Consider the following 6,041-nt stretch of genomic DNA (forward strand, 5'->3'; position numbering starts at 1 on the left):
CTGGAAGAAGAGGCTGGCCCCCAGCTCACCACAACCTCCTTTCAGGTAGTTGTAGAGAGCAATAACATCTGCCCTGAATCTCAACTTCTGCAGACTAAACAACCCCAGTTCCCTCAGCCACTCCTCATAAGACCTGTGTTCCACACCTTTCACCAGCTTTGTAGCCCTTCTCTGAAAATGCTCCAGGGCCTTGATGTCTTTCTTGTAGTGAGGGTCTCAAAACTGAAGACAGTACTCGAGGTGCAGCCTCACCAGAGCAGAGTACAGGAGGAGGACCACCTCCCTGGTCATTCTGGCTACACCGTTCCTGATACAAGCCAGGATGCCATTGACTTTCTTGGCCACCTGGAAACACTGCTGGCTCTGGTTCAGATGAGCATTGACCAACACCCCCAGATCCTTTTCCTCTGCACAGCTTTTGAGCCACTCTGCCCCAAACCTATAGCGTTGCATGGTGGTGTTGTGGCCAAAGTGCAAGACCCGGCACTTAGCCATGTTGAACCTCATCCCATTGGCCTCTGCCCATCACCCCAACCTATCCAGGTCCCTCTGAAGAGCCTCCCATCCCTCCAGCAGATCGACACTTCCCCCCACCTTGGTGTCATCTGCAAACTTACTGAGGATGCACTCAATTCCCTCATCCAAATCATCAATAAAGATATTAAAGAGGATGGGCCCCAACACTGATCCCTGGGAAACACCATTCATGTCTGGTTCTCAGCTGACTTTCACTTCATTCACCACCACTCTTTGGGCCCAGCCATCCAGCCAGTCTTTAAGCCAGCAAAGAGCGTACCCGTCCAAGCCATGGGCTGCCAGCTTCTCCAGGAGCATGAATACTATGGGAGACCACGTGAAAGGCTTTGCTGAAGTCTGGATAAACTACATCAACAGCCTTTCCCTCATCCACCCGGCGGGTTATCTGGTCATAGAAGGAGATGAGGTTTGTCAGGCAGGACTTGCTTTTCATGAACCCATGCTGACTGGGCCTGATCCCCCATTTGTCCCTCATATGATGCGTGATTGCACTCAAGATGATTTGTTCCATAACCTTCCCTGGCACTGAAGTCAGGCTGACAGGCCTGTGTTTCTCCGGATCCTCCTTATGACCCTTCTTATAGATGGGCATCACATTAGCAAGTTCCTTCATTGAAGAAAGCAGTGATTTTAGACAAGCATGAATTTTCTTCCATAAATCCTTGTCATCTACTCCATGGCACTTTCTTGGCCCTCATGAATTTGTAAATACATTCCAGAAAGTATACTCCATCACCTTCCCAGGGACTGAGGGAACGTTGACTGGCCTGTAGTTCCCCAGGTCCTCCTTCTTGCTCTTCTTAAAGATCAGTGTGGTACCTGCTCTCCTCCAGTCTTCAGGAACCTCTCCCACTCATCACAGTTGCTCAGAGATCAAGAGTGACCTTGCAGTGACAGCCAGATCTCTCAGCACTTGGTGCTATCTATCAGGCCACATGAACTTATGTACATCCAAGTTGTCTAACTGTTCCCCGACCTGGTCCTCCTCCACTGAGGATGAGTCTTCCTGGTTCCAGACTTCCCATCTAGTCTCAGGGGTCTCGAATATCTGAAAGCCAGTTTTACTGGTAAAGACTGAGGTAAAAAGGCATTGAGAACGCCAGTCTTTTCCATCTAGTTTCTCATAAGTTCCCCTGCCTCATTCAACAGCAGGCCCACATCTTCCCTAGACTTTCTTGTACTGTTTACACACTTGTAGAGTCTTTTCTTGTTGGCCTTCGCATCCTTCAACAGATTCAACTGCAGGTCAGCCTTGGCTTTTCAGCTGGTGGAAGAAAGTCTGTGTGAACGAATTCCACATCCTGCATGCCTGTGAGTTAGTGCAACAGGTTGAAAAGGAGAAGAAATGGAAGAGGATTAAGCAAATTGGTGGGAGACAGGTGTCTGAGAGAGGACAAAGAAGAAAGGGGAGGGGGACAGAGAGAAGACTAAAGGAGGAAAGTGTAGAGAAATCTATGGATGACAGAGAAATGAGGAGAGAGTTGAGTACAAGAAAGAAAGGTCAAAAAGCGACTCACGGATAGGAATATATAGGAAAAAAAGTAGAGAACCAGCAGAAGAGACAAAGGAAAACACCACTTTCCTTAAGTAGACAGAGCTGGAGGGTGAGAGCAGAAAATGGTTTTAGTGTTAAATACAGGGCTGTATGTGCTTCAGACAGATCTCCTTTTGCAGGGAGAGGTTTTTGCTATGCTGCTTCAGCTGTTGTATCGCAGTTTATCTTGCTTAGTGCAGAAATAAGTGCCTGAGTCATTAAGTAGGGCATGATTTGTCTCCACAGATAAGCAGCTGCTCTTAGTCCCACTACTCTGGAAGTGGTTTATGAGTTCCTCTTCAACCTCTGCTTCGCCACCTTCCACTGAATTTACAATCAGCTGCAGAGTGGCATCCTTCCCAACAGGCAGCTTGTACCAGAACAAGGTCAAGAATGCACTCTCTTGTTTTTTCAGAACAGTTCAGAATCAGTGAGTCTCCCTCCCGGACAACTGTGTCTGGTGATTGCTGAAGGGCCCATCCTGAAAAAAATGAAAGGAAATGTGAGGAGTGAAATAGTTTGAAAGGGATGCAAAGACACATCCCTGAAGCATGACATGGGATGGGGTGGTTTAAGAATGTCAGCAAGAATACGGGACAGTGTCCCATTTCTCTGAGAGAGACATATAGGAGAAAGAAAATACAATTTCAAATGTACTAGAAATTTAATATATGTGTGTTTAATAATAACATAAGTGCTCTCATCTGTTTTATCAAAATGTAGCAGAAACACCAAATGGATATACTTGTCGAGTTTTCTGAGTAAGAGGCTGAGGAAAATCTTTTCACCTCATTCATTTTCCATACTCCCCCAGGAAGCCATGGGGAATGGAGCATTGCCAACAACTGAGCACTGCGGCAGTAGCAGAGGAACCAATGAATATTCTGAAGGGAGAGGAAAATTTACTTACCTAGAGAGACAAGGATGGCCACAAGAAACCAGCAGGGAACCATGGAGAAAGGCTGCTTTGTGGCAGCAGTGGCCTCCCAGGCAGAGAGAGGTGTGATGAGGAAATGCTGAGGAAGGAATGGATGCAGTGTGTTGGGGGGGCGGGGGGGAGGGGCGGGGCAGAGCAATGTGAGTCTGCCAAAATGTGAAAAAGCTGTTGGCTGCCTGGGAACAGTAGGAAATACACACAATAGTGGGTGGTACAAACCCTTCATATCTGTCTTAATATGTGTATATGTGTGCAGTCGCAGGAACATGATCATGACAACAGTAACTAATTAACTCTGTAACTAATTAACTCTGAGTTTCAGAAGTGTCTATTTCCTAACTAACTGAGATAGCATATAAGGTATATAATAATTGAGATGAAGTTGTAAGGAGAAAAGACAAAAAGAGAAACAGAAGAACACACAAGTGCAAGTAAGTCTGCTTGCAATGGCTGTGGTTCAAGCCCACACATTGACACATGGTAGAGGATTTTAATAAGGAAGAAGAGACAGGGTGATGGGAAGCCAACGCGGAGGAAAAGGGGATGTTATATATCTCCCTCATCTCTCAGACCCATTAGAGTTACATCCGTGTGTATATTGTTGGAAGGAGCGGAATTGGATAAATGAATGCCCAGAACTACATCAGTCTAGGGAGCCAAAATTAACAAGTGTTCCTGAAGCAAACTTATTAACAGTTGGCATGGAAAAATAGGATTGAAGAGGACCAAGGACAGAATTGTCCAGTACCCCAGCAGAGCCCCTGGTTTCAGTAAAGCTGGGAAATGAGATTATTAATTGTTTAGTACAATAACGTAAGTACAATAACATAAGTGCTCTCAGCTGTTTTATCAAAATGTGGCAGAAACACCAAATGGATATACTTGTCAAGTTTTCTGAGTAAGAGGCTGAGGAAAATCTTTTCACCTCATTCATTGTCCATATTCCCCCAGGAAGCCATGGGGAATGGAGCACCGCCAACAGCTGAGCATTGGGGCAGTAGGAAGCAGAGGAACCAATGAATATTCTAAAGGGAGAGGAAAAAATACCTACCTAGAGAGACAAGGATGGCCACAAGAAACCAGCAGGGAACCATGGAGAAAGGCTGCCTTGTGGCAGCAGTGGCCTCCCAGGCAGAGAGAGGTGTGATAAGGAAATGCTGAGGAAGGAATGGATGCACGATGTTGGGTATGGGGCGGGGGGGGCGGAGCAATGTGAGGCCGCCCAAAATGTGAAAAAGCTGTTGGCTGCCTGGGAACAGTAGGAAATACACAAAATAGTGGGTGGTACAAACCCTTCATATCTGTCTTAATATGTGTATATGTGTGCAGTCGCAGGAACAGGATCATGACATCAGTAACTAATTAACTCTGTAACTAATTAACTCTGAGTTTCAGAAGTGTCTATTTCCTAACTAACTGAGAAAGCATATAAGGTATATAATAATTGAGATGAAGTTGTAAGGAGAAAAGACATAAGGAGAAACAAAAGAACACACAAGTGCAAGTAAGTCTGCTTGCAACAGCTGTGGTTCAAGCCCACACATTGACACATGGTAGAGGATTTCAAAAAGGAAGAAGAGACAGGGTGATGGGAAACCAACGCGGAGGAAAAGGGGATGTTATGTATCTCCCAAAGATAACACACGTTTATAAACGTGTGTTTATAAAAACTGTGTGTGAATGATAAATGGAACATACGGTGTGGGTGCATTGGGGAAGCTGTTGTTCTCAGCGTGGAGAATGATGGCCTGCTTTGCTGTCCCTGCCATGCTGGTACTTGCCTCTACACTGGCAGGTCCCTAGAACACTGCTTTGCTCCAATACCTGGAGGTAGTTCAAAGGAAGGAGACCATCTCTGTCACTGCACAGCCTGTTGGAAGGCTAAAGGAAGATATCACAGATCTGTGTGTCTTGGGGGATCTTCTTTCCGTTAGGCTCAAATTCTTCACATCCTCGTCAGTCCCCCATCTGGTCAGGCATTTCCCACACTAATATGAAGATGGGGTAATCTCCAGCTTGATGTGGCCTTGCATCCAGGGTCCATGTTTTTCCTCTAGCTCAACAGCCTTTCATGGCTTCCCTCAAGTACTCTGCACCTTCAGTTGACTGGCTTTCCCTGGAATTAAATCCCAGACTCAGGAAGAAGCCTGGGAGGGAATATCAGTTCATTCAGTAGCAATAGCTTTACTTAGGGAATTACAAATGCCTCATTTAACTGCATGTTTGGAATTGCCTTGGTATGACGATCAACTGCCTGGCCGTCTTTTCAATTCTACATCTGTTACCAACCCTCCATGCCCAACCACACCTGGCCAGATATTTGTATCTCCAGCCAAGCCAAAGCCATGACTCTGTCTCCTACCTCCTCCCAAAGGAAATGCTAGGAATCAGTAGCATAATGTGCATTGCCTTCATCCTTAACCCTTTCCTCATCAGACCCTGGTTATGTTGGAGAGTCGGTACATCCTGACCTTTTCTTTTCTCTTCAGGATACACACTTTAGAAAGAAGAGATCAGAGGCAACTTCAATGTCTATAGATTCAAGCCAACAGAGCTCCCAGTTCAGGCAACGGATGCGAAAAAATGCCCAGCGTATGTTGGGGTTGGACAACTCTGGCCAATGTACTTTTTAGTGGAAATGAAGAATGACGTGAACGTGGACACCTCCTCCAGCTGCTCCAACTCAAGGACCATTCCGGTTTGGCCACTCGCATGCAGCCCACTGCCTGGGGACCCAGAGTGTCTGCTCGGGTTGGGGAACATGGTTGCTGCTTTCCTTTTTTTATATTTTCAACCGGTAGCAAACCTGAACATGTATACCAGAGACACACAGATACACACACAGAGAGACTGGATGTTGACACAACTAGTCACACAGGCTGCCCTGGTTAAGAGCTACCTTCAACAACATTTACACACCCTCATGTAAACATAGACACAGACAACCGAATTCCCTTCCTCCTCTCTGGCTGGTAAAGATAGAAGTTCCCTAGTGAAGGCACACACAAAGCTCTCTCTATGTTCATAAACACA

General features: G+C 46.0%; 1 long non-coding RNA gene across 1 annotated transcript; it reads right to left on the reverse strand.

Moving 5' to 3' along the window:
- Nucleotides 1-2,485: 2,485 nt before the first annotated feature.
- On the reverse strand, nt 2,486-3,085 carry LOC121078269. Its single transcript, XR_005824518.1, has 2 exons — nt 2,982-3,085; nt 2,486-2,552 (listed from the first exon to the last, which is right to left on the reverse strand). It is a non-coding gene; the product is annotated as an uncharacterized LOC121078269 (long non-coding RNA).
- Between the last annotated feature and the right edge of the window lie 2,956 nt (nt 3,086-6,041).

The sequence above is a fragment of the Cygnus olor genome, chromosome 1, assembly GCF_009769625.2.
Source record: "Cygnus olor isolate bCygOlo1 chromosome 1, bCygOlo1.pri.v2, whole genome shotgun sequence".
NCBI lineage: Eukaryota > Metazoa > Chordata > Aves > Anseriformes > Anatidae > Cygnus > Cygnus olor.